We start from the raw sequence: 16686 nt of genomic DNA on the forward strand, positions 1-16686 counted from the left end.
ATAGAATAGAGGACACAGAGATCAATTCACAAAATTACAACTATCTTATATTCTATAAAGGGGCTAAAAGCATGCAATGGAGGATGGATAGCATCTTCAACAAATGGTGCTGGGAAAACTAGAAATCCATATGCAACAAAATGAAACTGAATCCCCTTCTCTCGCCATGCACAAAAGTTAACTCAAAATGGATCAAGGATCTTGATATCAAATCAGAGACTATGCATCTGATAGAAGAAAAGGTTGGCTCCGATCTACATATTGTGGGGTCGGGCTCCAAATTCCTCAATAGGACACCCATAGCACAAGAGTTAATAACTAGAATCAACAAATGGGACTTACTTAAACTAAAAAGTTTTTTCTCAGCAAGAGAAACAATAAGAGAGGTAAACAGGGAGCCTACATCATGGGAAGAAATGTTTACTCCTCACACTTCAGATAGAGCCCTAATATCCAGAGTATACAAAGAACTCAAAAAATTAAAAAATAAGAAAACAAATAACCCAATCAACAAATGGGCCAAAGACCTGAACAGACACTTCTCAGAGGAGGACATACAATCAATCAACAAGTACATGAAAAAATGCTCACCATCTCTAGCAGTCAGAGAAATGCAAATCAAAACCACCCTAAGATACCATCTCACTCCAGTAAGATTGGCAGCCATTATAAAGTCAAACAACAACAAGTGCTGGCGAGGATGTGGGGAAAAGGGTACTCTTGTACATTGCTGGTGGGACTGCCAATTGGTGCGGCCAATATGGAAAGCAGTATGGAGATTCCTGAGAAAGCTGGGAATGGAACCACCATTTGACCCAGCTATTGCCCTTCTTGGACTATTCCCTGAAGACCTTAAAAGAGTGTACTACAGGGATACTGCCACAATGATGTTCATAGCAGCACAATTCACAATAGCTATACTGTGGAACCAACCCCGATGCCCTTCAATAGATGAATGGATAAAAAAATGTAGCATTTATACACAATGGAGTACTATGCAGCACTAAAAAATGAAAATCATGGAATTTGCAGGGAAATGGATGGCATTAGAGCAGATTATGCTAAGTGAAGCTAGCCAATCCCTAAAAAACAAATGCCAAATGTCTTCTTTGATATAATGAGAGCAAATAAGAACAGAGCAGGGAGGAAGAGCAGGAGGAAAATATTAACATTAAACAGAGTCATGAGGTGGGAGGGAAAGGGAGAGAAAAGGGAAATTGCATGGAAATGGAAGGAGACTCTCATTGTCATACAAAATTACATATAAGAGGTTGTGAGGGGAATGGGGAAAATAAACAAGGAGAGTAATGAATTACAGTAGATGGGGTAGAGACAGAAGATGGGAGGGAAGGGGAGTGGCGATAGTAGAGGATAGGAAAGGTAGCAGAATACAATGGTTACTATTATGGCATTATGTAAAAATATGGATGTGTAACCGATGTGATTCTGCAATCTTTGTAATGTTTTGAATAACCAATTTTGTAAAAAGGAAAAGTAAAAAAAAAAAAGTAAAAAAAAAGAAAAAAGAGAGAGATCCAGGTAGGGCAGTAAAAGGAAAAAAAAAGAAAAAAGAGCACCAGCATATGGAGGGTTAGGGTTAGATAGTGTGAGCATTCCATCTAGACTGCAGGCAATGGAGCACCTTTTATGTTAGGATTTTTTTTTTAATGTTGGGAATGTAAAATCAATAAAATAACTAACTAAAAGATGTCTGCTTTTTACTAACATCATGCAACAGTTATATAGTACTCCTCCTCAATTGAGAAATGTTATTTGTTCATCTAGAAAAACCCTAACACTGCCAAGGGGCCAAAGGCTAAACTTAGGCAAATATGTTTGCATATGGTTGAAAGTTCTCTACCAGGCCAAGTCATCCTCCACGTGATCAGGGCCACAGTTATGGCTTACCTAGTTAACTAGTTGACTGCACCCAGGTGGACAGCTCCCCTCACCCTGCCCATGGGATACTAATGCTTGATCATGTTTTCAATTTCTGGCAAGGGGTGAAAATTCACCTTCATTACTATCAATTCCAAGCAGAAACTGCACTTATTTATTTATTCAGCAAAGAGTTAATAGCAATATGTTATATTTCAAGTTCTTGCTGAGTGCACATAATGGATAAAATAGCCTCTCCTTTCTGGGACCTCAAATATTAGGAAGAAGAGAAAGGGGAGGGTGAGAGAGAGGGAGGGGAGGAGAGAAGGGAAAGAAAGAAGGAAGACAAATGCTATGTTAAAAAATGTAATGCTTTGTAATCCCAGCAGCTCAGGAGGCTGAGGCAGGAGGATCATGAGTGCAAAGCCAGCCTCAGCATCTTAGTGAGGCACTTAGCAACTCAGTGATACCCTACATAAAACACAAAAAGGGCTGGGGATGTTGCTCAGTGGTTAAGCGCCCCTGAGTTCAATCCCTGGTGTTCCGTGGTTGAGCACCCCTGAGTTCAATCCTCAGTACCAAAAATAAAAAAGCAATGTTTTTCTTCTTATAATGCTGAAGTATGTCCAGCAAATGATGTATATCCATTCAAAGAAGAAAACTAAAAAGTTAGTGGGTGGAAGGGTTTAATATGGACACATATTAATATTGGACACATCAGAGATATAATAAGGCAGAGAGGAAAACTGCATGATTAGGACCTGAGAGACACAGAACTAGAGAGGTAACTCAAGTATTTGCAGCCAGTTTTTCCCAGAGCTGCTTGTTGATTCCAGTAATCAACAAACTGAGCAGAGCTTCCACCAGACTCAGGGGGAAGAAATACAAGAAGTCAGATCCTCTAAGGAGGATGGGCCCTTCTAAGCCCATGGGCTTTGGGGTGGAATACTAAAGTGTTAACACACAAGGAGTAAAGCTGGAGTGGAAGTAGGCTCTATCAGAGTGCTGCAAACCATCTCTATCTCTGATTGAACTAAGATGGTTTGGTATTGTGAATGTTCTTCCTAGCTTAGCCGTATGCCAGAAGCAAACAATTATTCTTTCTGGAGAAATACAACATTCAGAACCATTCACATTTTTCAGAGGTATGCAGTGTTTAAGAATTACTAAGTATACAAAGAGGCAAAACCATGTGTCATGAGAGAGAGGAAAAACAAATAGTAGAAATAGTCCTATAGATACTCCTATAGATAATAAAGGAGCAATCACAGGATTTAAACTAGCTCCACTTAGTGTATTGGAAGAACTAAAAGACAATATGAAGAATTTTGACAGAAAAGTGTGATTAAAAAGTCAAATTCTAGAACTTTAAAAGCAGAAATTAAAAACAAAAATTCAATTGACACAAGTCAGAAAAAATACTCATATGATATACTGAAAAGACATAGAAATAAAAAATCAGAATAGATCCAAGAGCTTTATATAGTATAGTTAAAAGACCTAACATGGAGGCTGAGATAGGAGGATTGCAAATTCAAAGCCAGTCTCAGCAACTTAGTGAGGCCCTAAACAACTCAGAGAGACCCTGTCTCTAAATAAAACACAAAAAAGGGATAGGGGTATGGCTCAGTGGTTTAGTGACCCTGAGTTTAATCTCTGGTACCAAAAAAAAAATTAACATGAATAAATGGTGTCAAAGAAGAAAAGTAGAGAATGGAACAGTTACCATATTTGAAAATACAAATGAAGAAAAACTTTAAAAACTAATGAAAAATATGAACCCATGGTTTCAAGAATTTCTGTGTGGGGCTGGGGTTGTAGCTCAGTGGTAGAGCACTTTCCTAGCATGTATGAGGAACTGGGTTTGGTCCTTGGCACCACATTTTTTTAAAAAAATAAAGATATTGTGTTCATCTACGATTAAAAAACTAAATTAAAAAAAAAGAATTTGTGTGAACAGGAAGTAAGATAAACACAAACAAAACCACTTCTAAAAACATCATGGGAAAACACTTAAGTATCAAAGATACAATAAACAATGGCTGAATTTTCAATGGAAATAAGTCCAGAAGGTGATGAAATGGATACCAATTTCAAAGTGCTATAAAGAACCTGTCAATTTATATGTGTTTACCCAGAAAAAAAAAATGTTTTCCAAAAGATAATGTTTAGCTAGTTATGTTGGTGCACACCTGTAATCCCAGCAAATTGGGAGGCTGAAGCAGGAGGATTGCAAGTTCAAGGCCAGACTCAGAAACTTGGGTGAGGCTATAAGCAACTTAGCAAGACTCCGTGTCAAAATAAAAAATAAAAAGGACTAGGGATATAGTTCAGTAGTAGACCACCCCTGGGTTAAATCCCCAATACCAAACAAACAACAACAACAAAAAAAGACGTTAAAAAAGTAATTCTTAGACAAATACCAAAGGAAACCTAATGGTTTTCATGCAGAAGGCAAATAAAGCTAATTGTGCACTCATAGTCCCAGTTACTCATGAGGCTGAGGCAGGAAGATCACTTGAGCCCAGGAGTTCAAGGCTGACCTAGGCAACATCCCAAGAATCTATCTCAAAAAAAAAAAAAGGTATATCCAAATAAGTTTGGCAAAATAAATACATAAATTCAGAAAGAAAGAGATAAAGAGAGAGAATTTAAACACCTATCAATATCAAATACAAGTTGAAGGACATGGGAAGGTAGGAGTAAGTGGAGTTTAATTCTCTAGAAGCCTTTTATGTTTCAGAATGAAGGAATGAAGGTACTTAGCCAGCAGCACATGCCTGTAATCCCAGTTGCTCGGGAGACTGAGACAAGAGGATCATGAGTTCAAAGCCAGCCTCAGCAAAAAGCAAGGCACTAAGCAACTTCAGTGAGACCCTATCTCTAAATAAAATACAAAAAAAAAAAAATAGGGCTGGGGATGTGGCTCAGTGGTCAAGTGTCCCTGAGTTCAATCCCTGGTACCCCGCTCCCAAAAAAAGAATGACAGTATTTACTTACCTTAGATTTTAATAAATCAAGGATGCACATTGCAATCATTAAATGAATAGTAAAAGTATATATATATATATATATACACACACACACACACGTATGTATAAATATACATACACACATATATATAAAGAATACACACACACATACACATATAGCCCAGCACTGCCACAAAAGAAGGGATATATAGTCAATAATCTAATAAGTGGGGGGACAGAAGATTAATAATAATTGATTCACTAGGAGGCAAGAATAGAGACAAGAAATATAGAGTAAACCAGACAATTAGAAAGCAATAGTAAGTTGGTGAATTAATCAAATTAATCCATAGTTATCTTAATTTTAGACAGAATAAATACCTAATTTATTTAAAAGAGAAAATTTTCTGATTGAATTTTAAAAATCTAGTTCTTTGCTACTTTAGGAATTTTAAGATTCACCATAAATATAAGAACCCGGAGAAGTTAAAAATGAATGCAAAAGCATTTTTTCCTTTTGTCTTTCTTAAGTTTCTGCAAGGTGTGTCTAAAATGTTCACCTATTTCACTGGGACTCTGGAGTCCATAATAAAATAGGCTTAGTCATAAACCTAAGGTGAAAAATTTTAACACCTCCAAATTATAAAAGTACATTGGCGACTAAAATGCAAAAAAAAAATAAAACGTAAGCATTTTTTTTTAAAAGAAAATGGGTAAGAACCATCCAAGCTGTAGAAAAGGGTGTGAAACACATGGATGTGAAAATGAACCAGTCAAGTCTCAGGTCATATTTCTTTGATCTAGTTGTAAGTTCCTTTTCAACCTAGCTAATGCTTGGCCTTAAGTAAAAATAGAACCCATGTCTGGACCACTCTTTTTATTCTTTTGTAATAGCCAACAATTGAAAAATAAAGTCCTATGTAAAAAACATCAGTCTGGGCAAAATCGTGGATTGGAATACTATTTCTGCCATGGGTATTATCCCCTCTCTTGCCTGATAGTTCAAGTAGCTCAGCTGTGAAGTTATACAGTGGCACTTACATAGACTTGATTACCCTTGAAAATATAGACTCAAGTTGACATTTTTAAAATCCAAGGTACAAAGAGTAGTGAAATGCTCCATGATTCTATCAGGAAAATACCAGCATCAATATTTAGCCCCTCAGTCTTCTACAGGAAAAGAGCTGAGTGTGCAGACAGGATGGGCGTGCAGCTCAGACAGCGTGTGTTTAACATGAGTGAGACCATGGGTTCAAACTCCAGCACTTAAAAATAATATATATATATATATATAAACGAATCTGTGACTATATCACATTACCATCCTGAGTAGGGGGTGAATGCCAGATGGGAATCCTGACCCCACTCTCAATGGGGAAGATACCACAGGAGAGTCTAGTAGATTGCTGTGTCTCCATCACACAGCACAACAGGTAGCTCACAGTAGGATGTGATAAGCAGTTCCACTGTCCCCTTCAATGGCACACCCCATGACCTGAAGACCTGCTACTAGGTCCCACCTCTTTAAATTCCACTCTCTCCCAATGAAATAGAAAAGGATAAGCAGTTCAGAGTAGGAAAGAGACGATAAAGGTCTACAAGAGGGCAAGCAGGGGCATTTTTAACATGTCTTGACTTGATATACATCAGTTATTACTTCTCAAAGGGCATAAATTCCCACCTTGTGGAGAGGGACTGAATAATCCGGCCCACTCCAGGTCAGGGACAATTGAAATCTCAAGAAGCAACCAACCGGTGAATGAGCGTTGGTTGAAATATAATTTTGAAAGTCTGATCTCAGTTGGAATAGGGATATGCAGTTGGAAAAGAGAAGGCCATTTTTAGCGTTTTTCAGATAATTGTACTTATTCTGTTTATTCCATCCAAATTTAGCAAACAGTAGTTTTTAAATGTGGAATATGATGTCATCAATAAAACTTCCCTGACATTTTCAACACTTCATTAATCCATGTAGGATTTTTTTTTAACATTGTGCAACAGTCATTTGAAAAATGTGGATCCATGCGATGTGTTAGATGTTCCATATACTAACACAGTCTACATCAAAAAAAAATCACGTTCTATTGCTTATGGTGTCACTATTGATCACTTTTTAAAAATTTGTTCTAATTATATGACAGTAGACTGCACTTTGACTCATTATACATAAATAAGAGGAGATCAACTATTTTAGATTTCACATAGGAGTGAGATCGATATGCAGTATTTGTCTTTCTATGCCTGGCTTATTCACTTAACATAATGTCCTCCAGGCTCATCCAGGTTGTCTCAAATGACTTTCATTTTTGTGGCTGAATTATAGTGTTGTGTCCATTATAGTGTTGAAAGTGATAGATATGTAAATGACCCTGACTTGATCATTACACACTGTATACATGTATGTAAACATCACTGTGTGTGCCATAAACATGTATAATTATTGTGTCAATTGAAAATAAAATAAAACTTAAAAATAATTTCACAACAGGTTGAATGTGGAGAAGATATGAGAATCTAGCTGTCTTATATTATTCAAGGCACTGAAGATTTGTAAAAATTGTAAGACAGTGCTATTCTCACTATTCTTTTGAAAATATAGTTTTTTATTAAAATATTTTATTTTTCCCTTGAAAATATTTTATTAAGATATTTTATTTGTGTTAACATACAAGTATTCTATTGTTGTTATTTAAATGAACTAATAAAAATATTAGGACACATCGAGCAGTAGGCCCCACAGGGCCGCATCTGCACTGGCCACGGCGGCCTCTGCGGGCCGAGACGCGAGAGCAAAGTCTGAAATGGATGTTACATGAATCATTTTAAGAGCTGCACACAACTATGAACATTTCTGAAACCCTCTTCTCAGTAAAGTAGATCAAGATGGATGAATCTGTCTTGTTTGATCTTTTGGAGTGTCCTGTGTGTCTAGAACGCCTGGATGCTTCTGCAAAAGTCTTGCCTTGCCAGCACATGTTTTGCAAACAGTGTTTGCTAGGGATAGTAAGTTCCCAGGATGAACTCAGATGTCCTGATGCAGAACTCTTGTTGGCTCTGATGTTGAGGAGCTTCCCAGTAACATCCTGCTGGTCAGACTTCTGGATGGCATGAAGCAGAGGCCTTGAAAACCTAGCTGATGGGGGCATTGGAACCAACTGCACAAACGCATTAAGGGCTCAGGGCAGCACTGTGGCTAATTGTAGTGCAAAAGATCTGCAGAGCTCCCAGTGTGAACAGCAGCCTCGGGTGAAAGCCTGGAGCCCCCCCAGTGAGGGGTATACCCCAGTTACCATGTGCCAAAGCATTATATAACTACGAAGGAAAGGAGCCTGGAGACCTTAAATTCAGCAAAGGTGACATCAAGTTGCGAACGACAAGTTGATGAAAACTGATACCATGGGGGAAGTCAACGGAATCCATGGCTTTTTCCCCACCAACTTTGTGCAGATTATTAGACCATTACGTCAGCCCCCACCTCAGTGCAAAGCACTTTATGACTTTGAAGTGAAAGACAAGGAAGCGGACAAAGATTGCCTTCCATTCGCAAAGGATGATGTTCTGACTGTGATCCGCAGAGTGGATGAAAATGGGGCTGAAGGAATGTTGGCAGACAAAATAGGAGTATTTCCGATTTCCTACGTTGAGTTTAACTTGGCTGCTAAGCAGCTGATAGAATGAGACAAACCTCCCAGGCCAGGAGTTGATGCTGGAGGATATACCTCAGCAGCAGCCCAGAGCAGCCCTGCCTCAAAGCACTCCGACACCAAGAAGAACACCAAAAAAGGGGCATTCCTTCACTTCCCTCACCATGGCAAACAAGTCCTCCCAGGCCACCCAGAACCGCCACTCCATGGAGATCGGCCCTCCTGTGCTCATCAGCTCCAGCAACCCCACAGCTGCCACGAGGATCAGCGAACTGTCTGGGCTCTCCTGCAGTGCCCCTTCTCACGTTCATATAAGTACCACCGGGTTCATTGTGACCCCAGCCCCAAGCAGCCCAGTGACAACTGGCCCCTCATTCACTTTCCCATCAGATGTCCCCTACCCAGCTGCCCTTGGAACCATGAATCCTCCCCTTCCACCACCCCCTCTCCCGGCTGCCACTGTCCTCACCTCCACACCACCAGGCACTACTGCTGCTGTTGCTGCTGCTGCTGCTGCTGGAATGGGACCTAGGCCTGTGGCAGGATCCGCTGACCAGATTGCACATTTACGGCCTCAGACTGGCCCAAGTGTGTATGTGGCTATCTACCCATACACTCTCCGGAAAGAGGATGAACTAGAACTGAGAAAAGGGGAGATGTTTTTAGTGTTTGGGGGTTGCCAGGCTGGCTGGTTCAAAGGGACATCAATGCATACTGGCAAGATCGGGGTTTTCCCCAGCAATTACGTGGCACCCATCACAAGGGCAGAGACAAATGCTTCCCATGCTAAAGTCCCTCTGTCTGTTGCAGGTCAGACAAGTCGAGGGGTGACCATGGTCAGTCCCTCCACCTGCAGGAGGGCCTGTCCAGAAGCTCCAGGGAAAAGGTGTGGCCGGGATTCCCAGTGTCGACCCCACAACTGTGATATCAGCAGCTCACATCCAGACAAGTCCTCCGACGAAGTTCCTGTTGCACATGACCGCGCAAATGACAGTCAACCAGGCCCGCAACGCAGTGAGGACAGTTGCAGCACATAACCAAGAACGCCCCACGGCAGCGGTGACGCCCATCCAGGTACAGAATGCCGCTTGCCTCGGGCCTGTGTCTGTGGGCCTGCCCCACCGTTCACTGGCCTCCCCTGCAGGGAGCCGTGGGTCCTGAGCTTGGGGGAGGCCACGGTCGAGCAGGCTCCAGCCCTGTGGACGGGGATGGCCCAGTCACCGTGGCACCAGCAGAGGCAGCCCAGGCCCAGGATGCTTTCCATCGCAAGACCAGCTCCCTGGACTCCGCAGTGCCCAGCGCACCACCTCCTCATCAGGCATGTTCCTCCCTGGGTCTTGTGGCCAATGACTCTAGGCCTGTTGTTTGTGAAAGGCACCGGGTGGTGGTTTCCTATCCTCCTCAGAGTGAGGCAGAACTTGAACTTAAAGAAGGAGATATTGTGTTTGTTCATAAAAAAACGAGAGGATGGCTGGTTCAAAGGCATGTTACAAGGCAATGGGAAAACTGGCCTTTTCCCAGGAAGCTTTGTGGAAAACATCTGAGGAGACAAACACTGGGGAGACTCAAAAATCACATCACACAACAAAAGAGCACAAAGCAGTTTGATAGAAAGAGCACATCTGTGGACTTCGAAGGGTCTGGAGCTGAGCAGAGGGTTGGTATGTGGCTCCGGAGCCTCAGCACAGCCACACCAGCCAGCAGAGCAAAGCCGGTGTCTCGGTTTCACCACTCAGTTGGGACTGTAAGGTGTGCCTGGTACTGAGCAACCTTTTTTGTTTTTGAAAGATGTCTAACTAAAATGGACAATTGTTTACAAGGCTTAACTGATTTATTTGCTTTTTTAAAAAAAACTTGAACTTTTCTTGTAATACATAAATTGATTTTAAGAAATTATTAATTTATGAAATGAGATCCAAGGAGAAGCTGGGATTACATGTGTATGCCACCATGCCCGGCTCCTTCGTTGCCTTTTTCTAATTCAATGAACTTCTATCCTTCCCTCCCCACCCCCATTGTGTGTTAGTATACACATACCAGAGAGAACATTTGACCTTTGGTTTTTCGGTATTGGCTTATTTCACATAGCATGATAGTCTCCAGTTCCATCCATTTACAAAAAGCCATAATTTCATTCTTATTTATAGCTGAGTGATATTCCATTGTGTATATATACCATTTTCTTTATCCATCCATTCTTCTAATGAAGGGCACCTAGGTTGGTTCCATAGCTTGGCTATTGTGAATTGAGTTGCTATAATCATTGACATGGCTACGACACTGCAGTATGCTGATTTTAAGTCTTTTGGGTAGATACCAAGGAGTGGGATAACTCGGTCAAATGGTGATTCCATTTCAAGTTTTCTGAGAAATCTCCATACTGCTTTCCTGAGTGTAACCTCTCTGTCCTCATCTGACACAAACTCATCATAAGAAATTTATTTGCACCTTAATTTATTTTCAAAAAAATTGGAATTACTTTTTACTTATTTTACTTCATCAAAGACTTAAAATAGGGGCTAGATTGTGGCTCAGCGGTAGAGTACTTGCCTAGCATGTGTGAGGCCCTGGGTTCAATCCTCAGCACCACATAAAAATAAATAAAAATAAAGGTATTGTGTCCAACTACAACTAAAAACAATATTTTTTTAAGAGACTTAAAATAGCCAGGCGAAATGGTGCACACCTGTAATCCCAGTGGCTCAGGAGGCTGAGGCAGGAGGATTGCACATTCAAAGCCAGCCTCAACAACTTAGTGAGGCCCTAAGCAACACTCTGTCTCTAAATAAAATAATAAAAAATTAAAAGGAGGGGTGGAGGATGGCTCCACCCAGTGGCTAAGCACCCCTTGGTTCAATCCCTGGTACCAAAATATAAACTAAAAAATTTAAAATAACATGATCATTTTTTTTTCTTTTCTACTTTGTATTATTTGTAAGCACCAGATAAGAGTCTTTTAAGATACATGTGCAGGAAATATCATCTTTGTTTAAATACAATTAAGTTCAGTTCAATATCAACTGACTCTCTATAAACACATAGACAGTAGGACCTTATCTTTCTTTTTTTCTTTGTTCTAATTAGTTAAGGTAGGGCTTTCAACACTGGCCACTTGTTATGGCAAGAGAAGCCATAGCTCAACATAAGTGTGGTGATGTCTTCACAATCCCAAAAGGAGTCCCTCTGTTTCGACTGTCACGGCCTTTATTCCTGTTAGCATGCAAGTTACTGTGTACCAGGACCGATCTTAACCTCACAATTAACCAGTGGGTTTTCTTTAGCCCATTCTAACCTAAAATTTCTCCATTCTAGCACAGGAAAAAAAAAAAAAAGTCTGTTTTCCATCTTTTAGTTTAGTTCAGTCTTAAGGAAGAACAACAGCTTATTACATTCTGGGAGATGGAACAATTTCTCGTCTTTTTACGTCCTGTAAGTGAGGGTACACAATGCTGAGTTCAGGTAGAGATGGTTCCAGTTAGCAAACAGCCTCCTGTGAATCACATGGAAATGAAGGTACGCTTTGACTTAATAGATGAGGTTTCAGAGGTCTCTGTCCTCCGATGGCCAAGTCTGTTGCTCTGGGCCCACAGTGAGGCAGAGCATCACAGGAGAGTGTGGTGGCGGAGGAAAGTGGTCCAGTACATCACACGGAACAGAGAGAGAGCCTAAGGCTTATATTTTGTCCACCATCAGTCTGTGCACCTGAAAAGTCTTAGATCATGCATCATTTGTGTGGTACAACCAGGCTTTCCTGAGACCACACACTAGTCCCTGTGACTGGAGTGATTTTTTAAAAAAAAAAAAAAAATTTCCTCTTCTACTATTTGTAAATAATCTCTGGAGTTTACTAGTTTATTTTTCATCACATCATTTATTTCTACGTTAAAGTGCTAGTCACTTCACATTTGCTTCCTATTTGTGGACTAAAATTATGTCCTTCACCTCAGGGATTAACTTGGCTTTGAATGTCATTTTCACAAACGTGCATAAAGGCGCTTGTCAGTCTCAGCTCCCGTAGCTAGTGCTGGGGCAGGTGTGCTTCTGCCCTTCAGGGCCCTGTCCCTTTCAGAATTGCTGGTGCCACCTATCACCTCAAATCTATTACTCAAGTACTGGAAACGTGTGAGCAACATGACGGTTCTCCCCTCCCTGCAGGAGGCTGACTCCAAAGTATTTGACTCCAAAGTATTTCCTGTAAGTATTTCCAGCCTTATTTCCTGGCCTGCTTCTTCTCTTCTTTTTTTATTCTCCCACATTTTTTCCAACTGTGGAAGTGGAATATATGGGAAACAGGAGACAAGAGAGGAGAGAAGACATTCTTTTACCCCCCTTTGCCACCCATGGCTCCATTTCCTCTCAATTCTGTCCAACCTTAATAAGGTTCCTGAAAACCAAGAATTCTGGTCTTCATAGAAAACTTGAATTGGACTCAGCCGGCTGGACCCATTCTACCAGGATGACAAGTGTCTTATGTGAAGAAGGATGTTGCTTCAGAATGTTGAGGTCTCCTTTGGAAAGAAGTGAATATGGGAACATCTTCAATCCCAGAATTCCCTCTCTGAATCCTGGGGTGCACACTCTTACTCAAACATGTATAGACAATGCTAGATATACAAGATATTCAAGTACAGACATTCAAGTGAAAAAAACCCATTAGAAAAATTATGGAGGGATATTTTGTGGGTGCAAGTAGATTCAAAATAGGAGGAAAAAAAATAAGTTCATGACATCTCATGTTTAATATCTAACTTTAATAACTAACTTATATTTGAATTTTTCCACATACTAAAATGGGATAATTATGTGCTTTCCTTATATAAATGGGTTTTTTTCCATTATGACACACTTTTACACAAATGCAGAAGCAGCATACAAAATTTAATATGATTTTTAAATGCTATGTTTTTGTTAACTTTAGTTTTTTTTTTTTTAATGCCACATTTTTACAGTATGACAAACCCTAACACTATTTTTGTGTCCATGTAAGAACTGGGCCAGTATCCTCACACTTTATTTTAATAACCTTCTATATAATAGCTGCTAAGATCTATTACTGGATATGTTCTGATGAACATTTTTTAGAAAAGTGTTTCAAGAAAAAAATTTCTATTTGTTTCTTTGAGAAGGAATGAAAGCTTTTCTTATCATAGCAATGCTTCTGTAATAAAAGTAATTAGGTATCTAGCTCTTCTCATGCAACAAAGCTTCAAATGTATGATATGTCAAGGTCATTGTACTGTCATGTGTAACTAATAAACAAATAAAAATTGCTTAGCAAAAAAAAGAAAAATAGAAAGATACAAGATTGAAGGCTTTGTAGATGGAGGGGCAAGTTGGGAAAGTCAGAGAAATGTATTCTCATTCAGAGCCTCTGGAAACCTTGATTTTTGTCTAATGAGACTTGTTTTGGACTTCTGATTTTAGAACCTTAAGATTACATATTTATTTTAAATTGCTGTCTGTGGTATTTTGTTATTGAGCAGTAATTCATCATAAAAATTTGTGAATAACACATTTATCCATTCACTTCTTTATGGACATTTTTAGTATTTTCTAATTCTTGAAAATAATCAATAAACTTTCTATAAACCACACACACAAAAAAAAAAAAAGCTTGTTAGAATTTTTCTAAAGGGTGCATACATAAGGTGGGAAAGTAACTTAAGATTCCACAATAGAAAAACTTAGACTATTCTTCATGACTTTCAAAGAGTATATTTTATTTCTTGGCCCGTAACAATCCAATGCAAGTGTTTCTGTTCAGTTCCTTTTATCTTCCTCTGGGTCCTTGGAATCCTGCCCATTCTTACAGGAGAGGAAAAGAGGTTCACTTACAGAGGAGATAGACAAGAGAGATGACACACATCTTGGAGAGGCAGCCTCTTAATTTAGAAATCTAATCCAAATGCATGCCCAGAAGGAAAGTAAATGTGCTTTGGTGGACACTTAACAGTCTCTGTTTCAGTGAGTGACAGATATGACTAAATATACACCAATAATTCAGAAAGGGTGAACTAGATTAGGAAGTTGTCTTAATCCGTTTGGGACCTTAGGAAAAAAAAAGAATACTTTATAAGCAACAGAAACTTATTCTTCATAATCCTGGAGGCTTGGAGGTCCCAAATCAAGATCTGACAAGTTTGTTTTCTGGTTCACAGACAGTTGCCTTCTCACTGCATCTTGACATGGTGGAAGGGGCAAGGGAGCTCTGTAGGGCCTTTTGGTAAGTGCAGTAATCCAATTCAAAATATTCGTCACTGCCTTGGTTTGGATCTTCAATTGTTCTCTAAAAGCCACGTATTATAGGCATGGTCCCCAGGGAGGAACTCTTAGGACATGGTGGAATCTTTAAAAGGTAGGGCCTTGTGGAAGGTGTTTAGGTGATGGGGGTGTGCCCTTGAAGGAAACTGGGGGACTCCAGTGTCCTCCCCTTTCTCTCCCTAGCCATGACATGAGTGTTTCTGCTCCCCCATGGGCTCCCTGCCAATGTCATCTCCTACCCCTATCAGAGGCCTAAAAGCAAATACGTCTTCCTAATCAGAGATTGGAGCCTCCAAAATCGTGAGCCAGAATAAAACTTTCCTCTTTGTAAGTTGATTATCTCAGTTATTTGTTATAGTAATACAATGCCAACTAACATAAAAACCTAATCACATTGCAAAGGCCTCACTCCTAATATAATTGCTTTAGGGCTTAGGACTGCAAAATCTCAATTTGAGGAGGACACCAATGTTCAGACTATAGCAGAAAGGAGAAATTGTCTAACTACATTGCTATGAGTGTTCTAGTTTTCTGTTGTCTGCATTCCAAATCCACTGTTATGATGAGATTATTATGGGCTGATAGCTCACATGCACTTTTTAAAGTTGTAGACATACACACACATACATGTTATGGGGCATGCCTCTCAGAAAACTTACCAAGTCCATTTTGTCCGAATTAGAGTCTTTGTTTAGCCAGCCAATCAGCTTGCTAAATTGGACCCATAACTGTCTCTGCAAAGAACCGCCCCAAGCCTGAGTATTTCAGGGTCTTTAAAGACAAAAACCACATCAGGGTGACTTAGCTGCAAGCAAGCCGGGGCACAGAAGCTGAATTGAGCAGTTAACGAAACCATGCAATGGGTACATTAGTATTTCCCATGGGACTTTCCAGGTTGGCAGCAGGCAAGCAGAAGGGGATTGGGTCAAAATGACCCTAGTTGAGTACAAGTTAGAGAATGGTTACTAACATCTAGACAGGAAAAATGGGAACCAAAGAAAGAACAATCTTCCATTGTACAAGAATTGCCATTTTCTGTTGCCAAACATGCTATGCTAAGCAACTATTGATAGTTACAGAGGTGGAGTGTTCCCATGGGAGAAGCATTTCTTATATGACATAACATGGAGTCTCAGGGTAAAAAGGAATCTGTTTGGTCATTGCTCATATAGTCTGGCCCATAACAATACACTCATATACAAATTTACCACTCAAACATGTTTTGAGTGTATAGTTCAGTAGCATTAAGTATATTCACATTTTTGTGCAACCATCACCATTAACCATCTCCATGACTTTTCTATCATCCCAAACTGAAACTTTCTGCTCATTAAACAATAGGCCCTGTTCTCTCTTTCTCTCTCCAGACCCTCCTACTTCTATTCTCTTTTCTTTTTTTTTTTTTTTGTTTTTTGTTTTTTACCAGTGATTGAACCCAAGTTCGATTAACTACTGAGTCACATCCCCAGCCCTTTTGTTTGTTTATTTGTTTCACTAAGTCCTTAGGGACCTCACTAAGTTGCTGAGGTTGGTCTTGCACCTGCCATCTTCCTGACTCAGGCTCCCAATTCACTGGGATTACAGATATGCTCCACCACTCCCAGCTCTAATTTCTTTTTCTATGAAGTTGACTATTCTATTTTTTTTTCTTTTCTTTTCTTTTAGTTGGACACAACTCTTTATTTATTTATTTATTTTTATGTAGTGTTGAGGATCGAACCTAGGGCCTCGCACGTGCTAGGTGAGCACTCTGCCACTGAGCCACAACCCCAGCCCATTGTTGCTCACTTTACCTTAAGACATCATTACATAGAGTAATTCTTCATAAGAGCAAGTATCTTTACAAAATGGGTATCCTTTGTTCAGTTTCCTATTAGGATATTTGTCTTCTTTTCTGATGTGTAAAGATGTTTTTTATGTATTAAGGCTAT

The 16686-nt window shown here is 39.8% G+C and overlaps 1 pseudogene; it reads left to right on the forward strand.

Moving 5' to 3' along the window:
- Positions 1-7530: 7530 nt before the first annotated feature.
- LOC101973348 (E3 ubiquitin-protein ligase SH3RF1 pseudogene) lies at positions 7531-9992 on the forward strand (annotated as a pseudogene).
- The last annotated feature ends 6694 nt before the right edge of the window (positions 9993-16686 follow it).

The sequence above is a fragment of the Ictidomys tridecemlineatus genome, chromosome 10 (assembly GCF_052094955.1).
Source record: "Ictidomys tridecemlineatus isolate mIctTri1 chromosome 10, mIctTri1.hap1, whole genome shotgun sequence".
Taxonomy (NCBI): Eukaryota; Metazoa; Chordata; class Mammalia; order Rodentia; family Sciuridae; genus Ictidomys; species Ictidomys tridecemlineatus.